The following is a 20,873-nucleotide window of genomic DNA, read 5'->3' as shown; positions in this document are numbered from 1 at the left end:
CACACAGAGGAGAGAGAGAGAGAGGGGAGACACACACAGGAGAGAGAGAGGGGAGACACACAGACACACAGAGGGAGAGAGAGAGAGAGGGGGAGACACACACACAGAGAGAGAGAGAGAGAGAGAGGGAGACACACACACACAGAGAGGAGAGAGAGAGAGGGGAGACACACACACAGAGGGAGAGAGAGAGAGGGGAGACACACACACAGAGGGAGAGAGAGAGAGAGGGGAGACACACACACACAGAGGAGAGAGAGAGAGAGAGAGAGGGGAGGCACACACATAGAGGGAGAGAGAGAGAGGGGAGACACACACATAGAGGGAGAGAGAGAGAGAGAGGGGAGACACACACACATAGAGGGAGAGAGAGAGAGGGGGAGACACACACACACAGAGGGAGAGAGAGAGAGGGGAGACACACACACAGAGGGAGAGAGAGAGAGAGGGGAGACACACACACACACAGAGGGGAGAGAGAGAGAGAGGGGAGACACACACAGAGGGAGAGAGAGAGAGAGGGGGAGACACACACAGAGGGAGGGAGAGACAGAGAGAGGGGGAGACACACACACACAGAGGGAGAGAGAGAGAGGGGAGAACACACACACACACAGAGGGAGAGAGAGAGAGGGGGAGACACACACACACACAGAGGGAGGGAGAGAGAGGGGGAGACACACACATAGAGGGAGAGAGAGAGAGGGGAGACACACACACACACAGAGGAGGAGAGAGAGAGGGGAGGCACACACATAGAGGGAGAGGAGAGAGGGAGACACACACACACATAGAGGGAGAGAGAGAGGGGGGAGACACACACACAGAGGAGCGAGAGAGAGGGGAGACACACACACAGAGGGAGAGAGAGAGAGAGGGGAGACACACACACACAGAGGGAGAGAGAGAGAGAGAGGGAGACACACACACAGAGAGGGAGAGAGAGAGAGGGGAGACACACACACACAGAGGGAGAGAGAGAGGGAGGGGAGACACACACACACACAGAGGAGAGAGAGAGAGGGGAGACACACACACAGAGGGAGAGAGAGAGAGGGGAGACACACACACACAGAGGGAGAGAGAGAGAGGGGGGAGACACACACACACACACAGAGGGAGAGAGAGAGGGGGACACACACACAGAGGGAGAGAGAGAGAGAGGGGAGACACACACACAGAGGGAGAGAGAGGGGGGAGACACACACACACAGAGGGAGAGAGAGAGGAGAGACACACACAGAGGGAGAGAGAGAGGGGAGACACACACACAGAGGGAGAGAGAGAGAGGGGAGACACACACACACAGAGGGAGAGAGAGAGAGGGGGGAGACACACACACACAGAGGGAGAGAGAGAGAGGGAGACACACACACAGAGGGAGAGAGAGAGAGAGGGGGAGACACACACAGAGGGAGAGAGAGAGAGGGGAGACACACACACAGAGGGAGAGAGAGAGAGGGGAGACACACACACACAGAGGGAGAGAGAGAGGGGGAGACACACACACAGATGGAGAGAGAGAGAGGGGAGACACACACACAGAGGGAGAGAGAGAGAGGGGAGACACACACACACACAGAGGGAGGGAGAGAGAGAGGGGGGAGACACACACACAGAGGGAGAGGCAGAGAGGGGAGACACACACACAGAGGGAGAGAGAGAGAGGGGAGACACACACACACACAGAGGGAGAGAGAGAGGGGGGAGACACACACACACAGAGAGGGAGAGAGAGAGGGAACTTCAGGTTTACTGTATATTAGTCAATACACGGTAATCAGGAGATAAACATAAGTCCATTCAGTGGGATGTGTGACGCTCCTACAACACAACAACTCAGGAAACAGTGATCTGAAGGGACGGTTCGGTTCTGTTTGACATTTTTCAGTTATTTCATCTTCTTAACCCTTTGTCGTGTGGCAGTGAAAGGGTTAACCTTCTGTATTGTCGCAGTGAAAGGGTTAACCATTTGGTAGTGCTGTAGTGAAAGGGTTAACCATTTGGTAGTGCGGTAGTGAAAGGGTTAACCATTTTGGTAGTGCGGTAGTGAAAGGGTTAACCATTTGGTAGTGAAAGGGTTAACCATTTGGTTGTGCGGTAGTGAAAGGTTTAAGCAGACACATGTAACTCGTCATTGATCGTGCTGTAGCCGACTCTTAATCCTACTTCCCTTTTTAGGATTCCTTTTTGCCATTTTAGCTTCCTGTTAGCTTCCCACTGACAGACGAGTGCACGTGGGCGCAGAGCGTTAGCTTCCCGTTAGCTCCCTGTTAGCTTCCCACTGACAGACGAGTGCACGTGGGCGCAGAGCGTTAGCTTCCCGTTAGCTCCCTGTTAGCTTCCCACTGACAGACGAGTGCACGTGGGCGCAGAGCGTTAGCTTCCCGTTAGCTCCCTGTTAGCTTCCCACTGACAGACGAGTGCACGTGGGCGCAGAGCGTTAGCTTCCCGTTAGCTCCCTGTTAGCTTCCCGTTAGCTCCCTGTTAGCTTCCCACTGACAGACGAGTGCACGTGGGCGCAGAGCGTTAGCTTCCCGTTAGCTCCCTGTTAGCTTCCCACTGACAGACGAGTGCACGTGGGCGCAGAGCGTTAGCTCCCTGTTAGCTTCCCACTGACAGACGAGTGCACGTGGGTGCAGAGCGTTAGCTTCCCGTTAGCTCCCTGTTAGCTTCCCACTGACAGACGAGTGCACGTGGGCGCAGAGCGTTAGCTTCCCGTTAGCTTCCCACTGACAGACGAGTGCACGTGGGCGCAGAGCGTTAGCTTCCCGTTAGCTCCCTGTTAGCTTCCCGTTAGCTCCCTGTTAGCTTCCCACTGACAGACGAGTGCACGTGGGAACAGAGCGTTAGCTTCCCGTTAGCTCCCTGTTAGCTTCCCACTGACAGACGAGTGCACGTGGGCGCAAAACGTTAGCTTCCCGTTAGCTCCCTGTTAGCTTCCCACTGACAGACGAGTGCACGTGGGCGCAGAGCGTTAGCTTCCCGTTAGCTCCCTGTTAGCTTCCCACTGACAGACGAGTGCTCGTGGGCGCAGAGCGTTAGCTTCCCGTTAGCTCCCTGTTAGCTTCCCACTGACAGACGAGTGCACGTGGGCGCAGAACGTTAGCTTCCCGTTAGCTCCCTGTTAGCTTCCCACTGACAGACGAGTGCACGTGGGCGCAGAGTGTTAGCTTCCCGTTAGCTTCCCACTGACAGACGAGTGCACATGGAGCTCCCTGTTAGTTTCCCGTTAGCTTCCCACTGACAGACGAGTGCACGTGGGCGCAGAGCGTTAGCTTCCCGTTAGCTCCCTGTTAGCTTCCCACTGACAGACGAGTGCACGTGGGCGCAGAGCGTTAGCTTCCCGTTAGCTCCCTGTTAGCTTCCCACTGACAGACGAGTGCACGTGGGCGCAGAGCGTTAGCTTTCCGTTAGCTCCCTGTTAGCTTCCCACTGACAGACGAGTGCACGTGGGCGCAGAACGTTAGCTTCCCGTTAGCTCCCTGTTAGCTTCCCACTGACAGACGAGTGCACGTGGGCGCAGAGCGTTAGCTTCCCGTTAGCTCCCTGTTAGCTTCCCACTGACAGACGAGTGCACGTGGGCGCAGAGCGTTAGCTTTCCGTTAGCTCCCTGTTAGCTTCCCACTGACAGACGAGTGCACGTGGGCGCAGAACGTTAGCTTCCCGTTAGCTCCCTGTTAGCTTCCCACTGACAGACGAGTGCACGTGGGCGCAGAGCGTTAGCTTCCCGTTAGCTCCCTGTTAGCTTCCCACTGACAGACGAGTGCACGTGGGCGCAGAGCGTTAGCTTCCCGTTAGCTCCCTGTTAGCTTCCCACTGACAGACGAGTGCACGTGGGCGCAGAGCGCTAGCTTCCCGTTAGCTTCCCACTGACAGACGAGTGCACGTGGGCGCAGAGCGTTAGCTTCCCGTTAGCTCCCTGTTAGCTTCCCACTGACAGACGAGCACATGGGCGCAGAGCGACGCCCCGAGATCAACCGCTAGTTGGAAGGGAGAGGAGAGGGAGTGGGAGTCATGTGTATAGCTCAGTGGCTCAGTGGCTCAGTGGCCGTAACTGGTGGGAAATTAAGTTGTAATGGATTATCACTCCTGGAAAACAGGTTGGTGCAGAATCAAAGTGGGCCGATGACAGGAGTGGGTCTCTCTCTTTCTCTCTCACTCACTCACTCAGTCACTCACACACACACACACACACACTCACTCACACACACTCACTCACTCACTCACACACTCACTCACTCACTCACTCACTCACTCACACTCACTCACTCACGCACGCACTCACTCACACACTCACTCACTCACACACACACACACTCACTCACTCACTCACTCACTCACTCACTCACTCACACGCTCGCTCACTCACTCACTCACTCACACACACACACACTCACTCACTCACACACACACTCACTCACTCACTCACTCACTCACTCACACTCACTCACACGCTCGCTCGCTCGCTCACTCACTCACTCACTCACCACACACACACTCACTCACTCACACACACACTCACTCACTCACTCACTCACACACTCACTCACTCACTCACACACACACTCACTCACTCACTCACTCACTCACTCACTCACTCACTCACTCACTCACACACTCACTCACACACACACACACACACACACTCACTCACTCACTCACTCACTCACTCACTCACACCACTCACACACACACACACACACACACTCACTCACTCACTCACTCACTCACTCACTCACTCACTCACTCACTCACTCACTCACTTCTCCCGGTGGCCAGTTTGCTATATATATCAGTCCATTGCTCTTTTTGATTGTAAAACTGTAATAAACCGCCATAACGTGTCGGCACAAATTGCATTAAGTCAGCGCACGTCAGCGCCTGCCTCCAGTGCCTTTTCAGACGTTCATTTGCCAAAATACACATTTCTCGGAGGCCCTCCGGCACGCGACCCCGTCCGCGGTGTTTCTCCTGCCAGAAAAGGCAGGAAAGGCCCCTGGAGTTACTTCACTCCTTGGGTCCGAGCCACGGGGGAAGCCCAGCCGGCCGAGGGTGACGTGGGGAAGAAAGCAGCTCGAGCAAAGGCCTCCGTGGTGGAGAGATGCCATGCCATTCCCCAGCCTAATAACATTGGTGTAGAAGACCTTACATTTTGGGGGGGGACAACTGGCAATGGATTTACAGCGCCGTGGCAGTCGGCCTGGACCCACCGCGCGTCTGCCCGGATACCAGCGCGTTCCCACCGCACATGCACGCGTCCATCAAACCAGGTTTATTTGCGTTTGATATTTGCAGCCCTTGGCTTCGACGTGCCTCTTGGATGAGGAAACTGGCGGCGTGCCCAGGGAAGGGAATCAAAAGGGTAATGAAATCAGACGAGCACGGATAACTATTTTACCAACCTGCACTCTGGACATCGGATCTGCACGGACACGCATAGCTATTAGTTGCCACCCTTTATATGTAAACCACATGTACGTGTAACTTGAACACATGTTTTTCTTGGAAATCTACATTAGCCCCGGGTAGTCTCCATGCAGAGTGCCGTTTGTTTGTTCAGAAGACACCCCGTCTATCTTTCCTCATCTGCTTGTTTCCAGACAAAAGGCTTGATTGTAGGAGATTGCGTTACAATGGCATGACCTCCCCCGCGAGGACCGACGAGTTAATCCAGTTTGGGACATGGAGGCTCCTCGATGGAGATGCACCTTTAGGCAGCAGCCCCTCCCTCCAGAGAACACCCTGGAGGATAGCGGGTCATTAAACCCCCCTGTGTGCTAATACTGGCTGACTTTGTTTTCAATTCCCAAGAAATGTCTCCTATGAATAACCTGTATGATTCTACATATCTGTTTTAAGACATGTAATCCGTGTTTACCTTCACAAAGAGTACAGTCGCTAGATTATATGGTTTTAACAATAAGAGACCAATATCTGCACTGGAGGGGTGCCTGACGAGAAGCCTGCAGACAGAAGAGCAGGCTGGCAGATTTAATTTAGGTGGCCATATCATATCAAAGGACGCCGGGTCCGGGAGTCGAACCCGGGTCGGCCGTTTTGCGACGCAGCGCGTTACATGGTGTGCTACTAGAGCGCCCCGGCCATATCATATCTATATGGGGACAGCTGTGCGATATGGAGTCGTCGATTATGAAGTGGGAGACATTTTACCTCCCACTCCCCCCGAACATTGACTCAGTCAGCAAAATAGTTAAAGCGAAGGGAACGGCTCCTGGCCCGCCTCCGGCCAATGGTCTTTAACTACACACCCTCAAGACCCCTCCGCTCTACATCTTCAGACCCCCCCCTCCTGTCCGAGCTCCGGGAGGGTCGTCAAAGAGAAGCCGCCTATTCTCAGTCCTCGTCCACAATGGTGGAACGAACTTCCCTCCACAGTCAGGACAGACGAAACCTGACCAATCTTGCGCCGTCAACTAAAAACACACTTATTCAATCAATATCTGAAGTGGAGAAAAAAAAAAAAAAAAAAAAACATGAACCTTCATACTGTCCTCTACTATCATGCACTCTTCCACTAATTAATCTTCCTTGCCTATATTACTACCTACTATACTAACATGTCTCTACTACTATGCACTCAACACTGCAGCACCCAAGTTTCAACACTGTTTGATGAACATTGTTACTCGGCTGAAAGAGTTGTACCCTTCCTGCTGACCTGTCGTACAGAACTTCGCTTGAATAAAAGTGTTGCTGAATGACTAAATGTAAATGAACAGAATGGAGCATTTCCTGAACCGCTACATTCTGCCTTCTGTAAATGGGGTACTGTATTACATATGGTTGTCCCATGTTTGAAACCATACAAAATTGTCCATCTATCCCACAATGCAAAGCACCTAGCATCCTTCTTTTTAACCAAACATTAAGAGCTGCAAAGATGGTGTTCGATTAACAGTAGCTATAGTGTTGGCTGCGCCATTTTGGTAGCTTGGTAACCCTAACCCTAATGTTAGAGGGGTCATCCCTATGTTCCCCGGGTCCTATGTTCCCCGGTTGATTGATTGAAATTTTTTCCATTTTTATTATTTTATTAATTATTAATGTCCGCCTTGTTTCGAACTGGTTAAGCTTGGCGACTCTTTCGAAGTTGGTTAAGGTTAGAGTTTGGAATCAGGGCTGGTGGTCTTGACTATCTATCACTACCGGGGAACATAGGACCTGGGGAACATAGACATGCTCCCATGTTAGAGCTAATGCTAGCTAACGGCAAAAGAGGATACATTAAATGCTTTGCATTGATGGGTAGATTAAGAGGACTGAGTGACATCATGAATAGGGGCAGCCATGCTCAATACAATCCCTCATTGATCTGAATGGCATGAGGACGGTGTCAGTACTGGTGAATTACAGCCATTCTGTTTCCTGATAGCTGTGCTTTTTGGCATTTGCTCTACATTGCCAACTCCAACACGTAGCCTACGTGACACTGAGGCTAACTCCAACACGTAGCCTACGTGACACTGAGGCTAACTCCAACACGTAGCCTACGTGACACTGAGGCTAACTCCAACACGTAGCCTACGTGAGACTGAGGCTAACTCCAACACGTAGCCTACGTGAGACTGAGGCTAACTCCAACACGTAGCCTACGTGAGACTGAGGCTAACTCCAACACGTAGCCTACGTGAGACTGAGGCTAACTCCAACACGTAGCCTACGTGACACTGAGGCTAACTCCAACACGTAGCCTACGTGACACTGAGGCTAACTCCAACACGTAGCCTACGTGACACTGAGGCTAACTCCAACACGTAGCCTACGTGACACTGAGGCTAACTCCAACATGTAGCCTAGGTGACACTGAGGCTAACTCCAACACGTAGCCTACGTGACACTGAGGCTAACTCCAACATGTAGCCTAGGTGACACTGAGGCTAACTCCAACACGTAGCCTACGTGACACTGAGGCTAACTCCAACATGTAGCCTACGTGACACTGAGGCTAACTCCAACACGTAGCCTACGTGAGACTGGGGCTAACTCCAACACGTAGCCTACGTGAGACTGAGGCTAACTCCAACACGTAGCCTACGTGAGGCTGAGGCTAACTCCAACACGTAGCCTACGTGAGACTGAGGCTAACTCCAACACGTAGCCTACGTGACACTGAGGCTAACTCCAACATGTAGCCTACGTGAGACTGAGGCTAACTCCAACACATAGCCTACGTGAGACTGGGGCTAACTCCAACACGTAGCCTACGTGAGACTGGGGCTAACTCCAACATGTAGCCTACGTGAGACTGAGGCTAACTCCAACACGTAGCCTACGTGAGACTGAGGCTAACTCCAACACGTAGCCTACGTGAGACTGAGGCTAACTCCAACACGTAGCCTACGTGAGGCTGAGGCTAACTCCAACACGTAGCCTACGTGAGACTGAGGCTAACTCCAACACGTAGCCTACGTGAGACTGAGGCTAACTCCAACACGTAGCCTACGTGACACTGAGGCTAACTCCAACACGTAGCCTACGTGAGACCGAGGCTAACTCCAACACGTAGCCTACGTGAGACTGAGGCTAACTCCAACACGTAGCCTACGTGAGACTGAGGCTAACTCCAACACGTAGCCTACGTGAGACCGAGGCTAACTCCAACACGTAGCCTACGTGAGACTGAGGCTAACTCCAACACGTAGCCTACGTGACACTGAGGCTAACTCCAACATGTAGCCTACGTGACACTGAGGCTAACTCCAACACGTAGCCTACGTGAGACTGAGGCTAACTCCAACACGTAGCCTACGTGACACTGAGGCTAACTCCAACACGTAGCCTACGTGAGACTGAGGCTAACTCCAACACGTAGCCTACGTGAGACTGAGGCTAACTCCAACACGTAGCCTACGTGAGAGACTGAGGCTAACTCCAACATGTAGCCTACGTGACACTGAGGCTAACTCCAACACGTAGCCTACGTGAGACTGAGGCTAACTCCAACACGTAGCCTACGTGACACTGAGGCTAACTCCAACACATAGCCTACGTGAGACTGGGGCTAACTCCAACACGTAGCCTACGTGAGAGACTGAGGCTAACTCCAACACGTAGCCTACGTGACACTGAGGCTAACTCCAACACGTAGCCTACGTGAGACTGAGGCTAACTCCAACACGTAGCCTACGTGAGAGACTGAGGCTAACTCCAACACGTAGCCTACGTGAGACTGAGGCTAACTCCAACACGTAGCCTACGTGAGAGACTGAGGCTAACTCCAACACGTAGCCTACGTGAGACTGAGGCTAACTCCAACACGTAGCCTACGTGAGACTGAGGCTAACTCCAACACGTAGCCTACGTGAGAGACTGGGGCTAACTCCAACACGTAGCCTACGTGAGAGACTGAGGCTAACTCCAACACGTAGCCTACGTGAGAGACTGGGGCTAACTCCAACACGTAGCCTACGTGAGAGACTGGGGCTAACTCCAACACGTAGCCTACGTGAGAGACTGAGGCTAACTCCAACACGTAGCCTACGTGAGACTGAGGCTAACTCCAACACGTAGCCTACGTGAGAGACTGGGGCTAACTCCAACACGTAGCCTACATGAGAGACTGAGGCTAACTCCAACACGTAGCCTACATGAGAGACTGAGGCTAACTCCAACACGTAGCCTACGTGAGACTGAGGCTAACTCCAACACGTAGCCTACGTGAGAGACTGAGGCTAACTCCAACACGTAGCCTACGTGAGACTGAGGCTAACTCCAACACGTAGCCTACGTGAGGCTGAGGCTAACTCCAACACGTAGCCTATGTGAGACTGAGGCTAACTCCAACACGTAGCAGAAATCCAAACTCCAGTCTGAGCTTCCTTCCACGTCACATACTATTTCCCATCCTATAGCTCAAAGGCCAGATACAAGGCTTCTGTTGATAGCTGTGCTGCTAGAGGGGGGGGGGGGGGGCTTGTCACTGGCCTAGTTTAGCCTGCATTATGTGAACATTGGTTTAAATTATTCACACTTATCAGTTTTGCCTCAAATTTACGAGTTCCGTTCACATTGTGTTCTGTGCACGGCGCTCCCGCCGAGCTTCTCGCACAATTGGAATTTTGTCTCTCGGACGGAAAAAGCCACACATTTCCACAAAACATATAAAAGGGGGGATCATTGGATTATTTTTGTCATTTGATCTGCATAATGTACGGCGTGGCTGAGGCTAATCAGATTTGGGCCGCTGCTGGCGGCGTGGGGGGTGGGGGGGCTGGCTGGGAGGAGGGGGCGCGGGCTGTGTGACACTTCCTCAATGATCTTGTTGTTGGTGTAACAGGGCTCAATGGAGCCTTGTGTTATTTCCCAGGGAGGTAATACTGGGAGGAATGTGACTGAGTGCTACATAATCGAGACCGGCACCATTGACCGACTTGTTTCTTTTTTTTTTCTTTTCTTTTTTATTAGCGGGATTGTGTGGAGCTGCTGTTCAGCGACCTCCTCTCTGTGCGACTGGCCTCCACTCGTGTTGCATTTTGATTTATGCCAAACGCCCCCCCCCCCCCCCCCCCCCCTCCCCCAGTGCGTTTCACTCAGCGGCGCATGAATTAGCTGCACTCGACCGCACTGTTGTTTTGCGTCAATGTAGTCAGGCTGACCTCGATTAGTCGTATAGTCGACTAATCGATCGAAAGGAGCCGTCGACTGCCAACCTCTTAGTCAAATGCAAAAAATTATTATAATAAAGTGCATTTTTTATAATTTGTTTTGGATCATTCTTTCCAAAAGAGGCCTAGAAGCGTGGCTAACACTAATGGCACACATACCAGCAAGGGTTGAGGGTTAGTAGTTATTAACCTTGTTTGGTTCGCGACCCCCCTGGAAACAGAGGGGTGTCTGTTCATGACCCCTCTGCCAGTAAAGCGTAGACAGGATGGTGAACTTTGACACAAATGAATGATTTTTTTATTCTCCCTTTTCAGGCCATTTAACCTGATTAATGATTGGAGGCTTTAGATTTCTGATATCCGTTATTTCACAAGAAAACAGCATCTATACAAAAGATTAGAAACCTGTATTCACCCCCCCCCCACATGAGCCCCACTTGAAGCAGGTCTGTTAAGTGAAACAATAACAACAAACTCTAAGCTTTATAATAAATTCATAAATGTTTTTAATTAATCAATCTTTTTAATGATTATCCCAAATTTTACAAGTGTTTTATTTTTTATTACGTGTTTTTTAACTTTGCTTATGTTGTTCAAATATAGACTATTCCCTATTAGCATCTTCATCAAGGATGCCAATCATTCTATCTATTTAAGTTGCATCAACAACTATTATTAAATGTATTCACAATAATACATTTGTATCATCATTTCATTTTTAATAACATTTTTTATTTGAGCACATTATTAACCAAAGTGAAATATGAATTGAAAAGAAGATGACCACTCATGCGGTTAAAGATGAAGCCACTACTGCAAGCTGACTACCTGGAGCCAAGGCCTGGTCAGTCAGTCAGACAGGTGTCACGCTGAGAGCTAGTAAACCACTACTGCAAGCTGACTACCTGGAGCCAAGGCCTGGTCAGTCAGACAGACACCACGCTGAGAGCTAGTAAACCACTACTGCAAGCTGACTACCTGGAGCCAAGGCCTGGTCAGTCAGACAGACACCACACTGAGAGCTAGTAAACCACTACTGCAAGCTGACTACCTGGAGCCAAGGCCTGGTCAGTCAGACAGACACCACACTGAGAGCTAGTAAACCACTACTGCAAGCTGACTACCTGGAGCCAAGGCCTGGTCAGTCAGACAGACACCACGCTGAGAGCTAGTAAACCACTACTGCAAGCTGACTACCTGGAGCCAAGGCCTGGTCAGTCAGACAGACACCACGCTGAGAGCTAGTAAACCACTACTGCAAGCTGACTACCTGGAGCCAAGGCCTGGTCAGTCAGACAGACACCACGCTGAGAGCTAGTAAACCACTACTGCAAGCTGACTACCTGGAGCCAAGGCCTGGTCAGTCAGACAGACACCACGCTGAGAGCTAGTAAACCACTACTGCAAGCTGACTACCTGGAGCCAAGGCCTGGTCAGTCAGACAGACACCACGCTGAGAGCTAGTAAACCACTACTGCAAGCTGACTACCTGGAGCCAAGGCCTGGTCAGTCAGACAGACACCACGCTGAGAGCTAGTAAACCACTACTGCAAGCTGACTACCTGGAGCCAAGGCCTGGTCAGTCAGACAGACACCACGCTGAGAGCTAGTAAACCACTACTGCAAGCTGACTACCTGGAGCCAAGGCCTGGTCAGTCAGACAGACACCACGCTGAGAGCTAGTAAACCACTACTGCAAGCTGACTACCTGGAGCCAAGGCCTGGTCAGTCAGACAGACACCACGCTGAGAGCTAGTAAACCACTACTGCAAGCTGACTACCTGGAGCCAAGGCCTGGTCAGTCAGACAGACACCACGCTGAGAGCTAGTAAACCACTACTGCAAGCTGACTACCTGGAGCCAAGGCCTGGTCAGTCAGACAGACACCACGCTGAGAGCTAGTAAACCACTACTGCAAGCTGACTACCTGGAGCCAAGGCCTGGTCAGTCAGACAGACACCACGCTGAGAGCTAGTAAACCACTACTGCAAGCTGACTACCTGGAGCCAAGGCCTGGTCAGTCAGACAGACACCACGCTGAGAGCTAGTAAACCACTACTGCAAGCTGACTACCTGGAGCCAAGGCCTGGTCAGTCAGACAGACACCACGCTGAGAGCTAGTAAACCACTACTGCAAGCTGACTACCTGGAGCCAAGGCCTGGTCAGTCAGACAGACACCACGCTGAGAGCTAGTAAACCACTACTGCAAGCTGACTACCTGGAGCCAAGGCCTGGTCAGTCAGACAGACACCACGCTGAGAGCTAGTAAACCACTACTGCAAGCTGACTACCTGGAGCCAAGGCCTGGTCAGTCAGACAGACACCACGCTGAGAGCTAGTAAACCACTACTGCAAGCTGACTACCTGGAGCCAAGGCCTGGTCAGTCAGACAGACACCACGCTGAGAGCTAGTAAACCACTACTGCAAGCTGACTACCTGGAGCCAAGGCCTGGTCAGTCAGACAGACACCACGCTGAGAGCTAGTAAACCACTACTGCAAGCTGACTACCTGGAGCCAAGGCCTGGTCAGTCAGACAGACACCACGCTGAGAGCTAGTAAACCACTACTGCAAGCTGACTACCTGGAGCCAAGGCCTGGTCAGTCAGTCAGACACCACGCTGAGAGCTAGTAAACCACTACTGCAAGCTGACTACCTGGAGCCAAGGCCTGGTCAGTCAGACAGACACCACGCTGAGAGCTAGTAAACCACTACTGCAAGCTGACTACCTGGAGCCAAGGCCTGGTCAGTCAGACAGACACCACGCTGAGAGCTAGTAAACCACTACTGCAAGCTGACTACCTGGAGCCAAGGCCTGGTCAGTCAGACAGACACCACGCTGAGAGCTAGTAAACCACTACTGCAAGCTGACTACCTGGAGCCAAGGCCTGGTCAGTCAGACAGACACCACGCTGAGAGCTAGTAAACCACTACTGCAAGCTGACTACCTGGAGCCAAGGCCTGGTCAGTCAGTGTAAAAAAATACATTTTGAATGGGACAACATTTGTCAAGAGGTCAATCCTCCGCTGGTCTGTTGCATTGGGAGCAGCGCAGACACGTTATAGTTAAGTTGTCTCTTTAAGCACCTAGGTCTGTATACAGGCCCCTGTGTGTGACAGGCAAAGCAGTGTCAGACCCTTTATCTCTTTGGAATTAGACCCTTGGTGCTTTTTCCTTATCGCCGTTTCACTGTTTGTTCAGAACTTGCAATCTTCTACCTCTTCGCCTTCCCTCAGTCCCTGTGCCCGTAGGTAAAAAAGAGAATTAACCCATTCACTCCCGTTCCAGCATTGTCCTTCACATTCAGCCCAAGGCTACCCAAGTGTCCATCAAGTGTCCGCCCCGCCCCGTTTCAGCCGTCTGGTGACTAATTGGTCGTTAATTAGTCTCGGCTGTGACATATTTGTTGATTTGTCGTTTTTACATTAATTTTTTTTAGTTATTTCCTGGGAAATGATGACCATATCTTGGTCATTCCAATAATGTGCTTTATTCACACATGCATTGGGAAACACAGTGGGGAAAGTAATTTCACAGATGCAGCAATAAAATAAAAAAGAAGTCCAAATGACATGATTAGTGTAAGACATCAGTTGAGTCAGTCAACTAACTAATTTATTTGGAGGCTCAAGGTTCTGATTGGATGAACCAAGAGCACCAGGGGTTAATGTAGCTTAGTTACAGAGGTACCATTAACTGGGCTGTAGCTATTAAATGCTCTTTTTCTATGCTCAAGGTCAGCGCACCGCAGTTGATTTCTACTCTACTGATAACTCCCTCATCTGGGTGACTTGCATTGTCTTTGGTTACAGGACTTCTTTGTGGTGTGTGAGTTGCTTTGAAGTCTTTCTGCATCACATGACCATCATGCTATCTAGGCCTGGAATATTGAACCTCAATACTTTGTGAGCAGTGACTGAATCGTGTCTGTAGCACTGGGTTTTGAAAACTGAGTCTCTTATCTCCATTCTTTCGCTGACTTGCCGAGTTGAGTGTTCTCAATGCCGTATTCAATATTATTTTTAGACTCACTCACTCACTCACTCACTCACTCACTCACTCACTCACTCACTCACTCACTCATCAGTAATAGCTCTGTATGATAGCATGTACAGATCCTTTATATATATTTATTCTCACCGCATATATATCTATCCACACTTGTCTGTACTTACCTGCACATATCCTTTTACCTATCTGTAGATACTACATCTATATCTGTACATATCCTACTCTTACTAGTTACACTGCTGGCCAGTATGACTACTACCATACTGTCTTTACACCTGTATCACTGTACATATTACACTACAACTCTGCACATACATCTGATTAGCACTACACTCAGTAGTACTAATTAGTATATATTTTAGTGTAGGTTAATCACCTGTGCATTGTGTATATTGCTGTTGCACTTTGCTGCTACGTTTGCACTGTGGTTGGATGCCAAACGTCTTTTCGTTGTACTGTACTCTAATCTAGCCTAATTCAGTCACTTACACTCAGCCACTCTGCCACTCGGGTTACATACATGTTATACCGTTCAGCTTATGAGAGAATGCTTCTGCATCTACGATACCGCGTGTCCTTGTTGTTGTTTTAGGTAATGGTAGTTCTGCAGCAGGAAAACATGATATTGAAAACACGGCATCGATGTCACATCAGACGTCACTAACATAAGAGCTCACTCACACAGCCCGGTGTCAGAAGAAACGACATCGGTACAAACCTACACTGAAGCGTTTGAGACGTTTCCGCTTGTTTTGTTAAATGAGGTTAAAAAAGTGATTGTAGAAAAAAGGTGTTTACACTCAGCAAGGTAAGGTATCATCATGTAGTATCTGTATGGAATCCCAGGGTATCGGCACCGGTAACGAAACAAAACGTTGAAACGATGTGCCCGGCCCCTATAAAGCGATGGTATCAAGAGGGTTGAGCCTCTGTGTTCTCTCCGTGTTGACATGGGGAACGTTTTGTAGTGGTGCAATCAATGTCATTTGCGCCATCGAAGTGTTGCGGGAAATGATGGATCTTTTTCACGAAAAAACCAAGACATCACTTCTGCTTTCCCCCCTCCACGTCATTCAAGTCCAAGAGGAGGAGGGGGGGGGGCAGCTATGTTCCCCACAACTCATTTCTAATGATCTGAAGTTGGATATATTGCACATTAACACATTGAGTGCCAACGACGAGATTAGTCGTCTTAACTCGCCATGCGTTGGTTGCCAATGACGAGTTTTCTCGAAATTTTATCGTTATTTCTTTTATTAGCAATATCCATTCATTTTTCATCTATCCAGCCTGACGTTATCATTGTATATGGGTCTGAGCTCGAAAAGGGCAAATACCGCCGCCTATCGTCTCCCGGATGGTAATGCACATCATTGGATTGGATTGGGTGGCCATGTGCATCAGAAGAAAAGTCCGGTCCAGGGTTTTCCTATCTCTGGCAAGCAGTGTCGTGTTACCAGATTGACTGAGGACCCTCAGAGCAGCGTCGATTATGTGTTTCGGACTATAACGTTGGATCAATAAACGCGATCAATAAATGGAATGGCGATCAGGAATTGGATGAATCTTTTTGCAGAACATCTGATTTGAGGTAAGGACTCTATTTTACCAGTATTGGGTTAATCCGATGTTTTTTTCACATATTTCACAACGTGTGTGTGTGACTGTGTGTGCGTGTATGATGTTAGCGCTGACCAGGTCATGGATAATAGATTTTCAGCCCGCTTCTCTAGCGTGCATAAGTACACATATACTATCGATAATCTAGCGTTGATTTGAAAACGATTCATAAATCAGCCGAAAAATGACGACGTGTTTTGTGTATTCCACTAAAGGGCTATTATCGCGGAATTTCTCTGAAATTACTAGAACTCTCGGAAAAACTATACTCGTATTCAAAACGGTATAAAATGGAAATGTACCGATGAAATAACAATCCGTTTCGTACATGTTGACTGCAAGCAAGTCATTGAGAAGCGAGGGGTGTTTTAGACCCATAGCCATAATTTAAGATATAGTTTAAGCGTTCGCAAATATCCCCGACCTCCCATTGACTAAAGCGCTGGCACTCAAGGGGTTATCTGGGCAAAGGGGCGTGGCACCCAATGTGTTAAGAGGGAAGCTGTAATACGCCCCTATTGTTAAGGCTCAATGGCTTAGTGAACCAAAACCTTGTACCTTGTGTGTGTAGGGTCTCTAGTGTGTGTAGGGAGGGTCTCTATAGTGTGTAGGGTCTCTATAGTGTGTGTGTAGTGTGTGTAGGGTCTCTATAGTGTGTATAGTGTGTCCCTATAGTGTGTGTAGTGTGTGTAGGGTCTCTATAGTGTGTAGGGAGGGTCTCTATAGTGTGTATAGTGTGTCCCTATAGTGTGTGTAGTGTGTGTAGGGTCTCTATAGTGTGTATAGTGTGTGTAGTGTGTGTAGGGTCTCTATAGTGTGTATAGTGTGTGTAGTGTGTGTAGGGTCTCTATAGTGTGTATAGTGTGTCCCTATAGTGTGTAGGGAGGGTCTCTATAGTGTGTATAGTGTGTCCCTATAGTGTGTGTAGTGTGTGTAGGGTCTCTATAGTGTGTATAGTGTGTGTAGTGTGTGTAGGGTCTCTATAGTGTGTATAGTGTGTGTAGTGTGTGTAGGGTCTCTATAGTGTGTATAGTGTGTCCCTATAGTGTGTAGGGAGGGTCTCTATAGTGTGTGTGTAGTGTGTGTAGGGTCTCTATAGTGTGTATAGTGTGTGTAGGGTCTCTATAGTGTGTGTAGTGTGTCCCTATAGTGTGTGTAGTGTGTGTAGGGTCTCTATAGTGTGTATAGTGTGTGTAGTGTGTGTAGGGTCTCTATAGTGTGTATAGTGTGTGTAGTGTGTGTAGGGTCTCTATAGTGTGTATAGTGTGTCCCTATAGTGTGTAGGGAGGGTCTCTATAGTGTATGTGTAGTGTGTGTAGGGTCTCTATAGTGTGTGTAGTGTGTCCCTATAGTGTGTGTAGTGTGTGTAGGGTCTCTATAGTGTGTATAGTGTGTCCCTATAGTGTGTGTAGTGTGTGTAGGGTCTCTATAGTGTGTATAGTGTGTCCCTATAGTGTGTATAGTGTGTCCCTATAGTGTGTAGGGAGGGTCTCTATAGTGTGTATAGTGTGTCTCTATAGTGTGTAGGGAGGGTCTCTATAGTGTTTGTAGTGTGTGTAGGGTCTCTATAGTGTGTATAGTGTGTCTCTATAGTGTGTGTAGTGTGTGTAGGGTCTCTATAGTGTGTATAGTGTGTCTCTATAGTGTGTAGGGAGGGTCTCTATAGTGTTTGTAGTGTGTGTAGGGTCTCTATAGTGTGTATAGTGTGTCTCTATAGTGTGTGTAGTGTGTGTAGGGTCTCTATAGTGTGTAGGGAGGGTCTCTATAGTGTTTGTAGTGTGTGTAGGGTCTCTATAGTGTGTATAGTGTGTCTCTATAGTGTTTGTAGTGTGTGTAGGGTCTCTATAGTGTGTATAGTGTGTCTCTATAGTGTGTGTAGTGTGTGTAGGGTCTCTATAGTGTGTATAGTGTGTCTCTATAGTGTTTGTAGTGTGTGTAGGGTCTCTATAGTGTGTATAGTGTGTCTCTATAGTGTGTGTAGTGTGTGTAGGGTCTCTATAGTGTGTATAGTGTGTCTCTATAGTGTTTGTAGTGTGTGTAGGGTCTCTAGTGTGTGTAGGGTCTCTATAGTGTGTATAGTGTGTCTCTATAGTGTGTGTAGTGTGTGTAGGGTCTCTATAGTGTGTATAGTGTGTCTCTATAGTGTGTGTAGTGTGTGTAGGGTCTCTATAGTGTGTATAGTGTGTCTCTATAGTGTGTGTAGTGTGTGTAGGGTCTCTATAGTGTGTATAGTGTGTCTCTATAGTGTTTGTAGTGTGTGTAGGGTCTCTATAGTGTGTATAGTGTGTCTCTATAGTGTGTATAGTGTGTGTAGTGTGTGTAGGGTCTCTATAGTGTGTATAGTGTGTCTCTATAGTGTTTGTAGTGTGTGTAGGGTCTCTATAGTGTGTATAGTGTGTCTCTATAGTGTGTGTAGTGTGTGTAGGGTCTCTATAGTGTGTATAGTGTGTCCCTATAGTGTGTGTAGTGTGTGTAGGGTCTCTATAGTGTGTATAGTGTGTCTCTATAGTGTGTGTAGTGTGTGTAGGGTCTCTATAGTGTGTATAGTGTGTCTCTATAGTGTGTGTAGTGTGTGTAGGGTCTCTATAGTGTGTATAGTGTGTCTCTATAGTGTGTGTAGTGTGTGTAGGGTCTCTATAGTGTGTATAGTGTGTCTCTATAGTGTGTGTAGTGTGTGTAGGGTCTCTATAGTGTGTATAGTGTGTCCCTATAGTGTGTGTAGTGTGTGTAGGGTCTCTATAGTGTGTATAGTGTGTCCCTATAGTGTGTGTAGTGTGTGTAGGGTCTCTATAGTGTGTGTAGTGTGTGTAGGGTCTCTATAGTGTGTATAGTGTGTCTCTATAGTGTGTAGGGTCTCTATAGTGTGTGTAGTGTGTGTAGGGTCTCTATAGTGTGTATAGTGTGTCCCTATAGTGTGTGTAGTGTGTGTAGGGTCTCTATAGTGTGTATAGTGTGTCTCTATAGTGTGTATAGTGTGTCTCTATAGTGTGTATAGTGTGTCCCTATAGTGTGTGTAGGGAGGGTCCCTAAAATGTCACATTAGACTTTTTACGCAGAGGTTGGTAACTTTCCAATTCAGTTATAGTCGCAGTAAAACAATAAAAACAGATCCGACCCGATAAGACCTGATCCCAGATGAGCCCGGGTTACAGCGTGACACATTTGGAGCCACCCACTGCAGCAGGCCCGCACAGTTGCACCTCTTTTGCTCTTAAAGAATGCCATGAATCTATATTGAATATCCCCTGCTGTGCACCCCCCCCCCCCCCCCGTCGTGCATCTGTTCTCTGTCAGTTGCCATATATAAATAAATACATAAAAAAAGATTAACGAGCAAGTGAAGCCGTGATTGAGCCGGTGGGTCACGTCTTAGTCATCACAGTTGAATCACACATCAATAGTGAATCACCTGCGCTGGTCATTCACTTCCCTGGATGTTATGATTCATACAACAAGCTCAGTGTGGAGTGATTATCTCTGCCCCGACCTAACTTACATCTAAAACACACACACACACACACACACCCACACACACACACACACACACACACACACACACACACACACACACACACACACACACACACACACACACACACACACACACACACACACACACACACACACACACACACCCATTCCCCCCCCTCCTCTCATTTTTATGCCACATGGCTGAAATTCACGTTGACCTCAAGGCGCTTGGTCATGGATCTGTCTGAACTCATGGCCCGCCGGTGGGACGTCAACGTTTTAAAGGGGCCCTGATCCCGCGTGACGATGATCCCTGTTCTATGAGTCATGTTGACGTGGTGCTGATCTGATCCTCCTTGTAGTCTCTCTCTCGCTCTCTCGGTCTTCCTACTTAGAAACACGTTCTTCACATTCCAGTGACGTACTTGATGGTCATCATCAGTGAGGAACATTAGATCATCTTTTTCCTTTATATCACCTTTAGCGCTTTGCTGTAGAAGTGAAACCACGAGAGAGGATAACACTTCATGGACACGTCGTCTGACTCTCTCTCCCTCTCTGTCTCTCTCTCCCTCTCCCTCTCTCTCTTCTCTCCCCCCCTCTCTCTCTCTCTCTGTCTCTCTCTCCCTCTCATGCCTCTCTCTCCCTCTCCCTCTCTCTCTCTCTCTCCCTCTCTCTCTCTCTCTCTCTCTTCTCTCTTCTCCCCCCCCCTCCTCTCTCTCTCCCTCTCTCTCTGTCTCTCTCTCTCCCTCTCTCTATCTCTCTCACTCCCTCTCTCTCTCTCTCCTCTCTCTCTGTCTCTCTCTCTCCCTCTCTCTATCTCTCTCTCTCCCTCTCTCCTCTCTCTCTCTCTCTCTCCTCTCTCTCTCTCTCTCTCCCCCCCCTCTCTCTCCCCCCCCTCTCTCTCTCTCTCTCTCCCCCCCCTCTCTCTCTCTCCCTCTCTCTCTCTCTCTCTCTCTCCCCCTCTCTCTCTCTCTCCCCCCCCTCTCTCTCTCTCATCTCTCACTCTCTCTCTCTCTCTCTCTCTCTCTCTCTCTCTCTCTCTCCTCTCTCTCTCTCTCTCTCTCTCTCTCTCCCCTCTCTCTCTCTCTCCCCCCCTCTCTCTCCCCCCCTCTCTCTCCCCCCCTCTCTCTCTCCCCCC

This window comes from Notolepis coatsorum (genome assembly GCF_963971535.1).
Source record: "Notolepis coatsorum genome assembly, chromosome: 7".
Classification (NCBI taxonomy): domain Eukaryota; kingdom Metazoa; phylum Chordata; class Actinopteri; order Aulopiformes; family Paralepididae; genus Notolepis; species Notolepis coatsorum.
The sequence above is the reverse complement of the archived record's forward strand: the minus strand, read 5'-3'. Positions refer to the sequence as shown.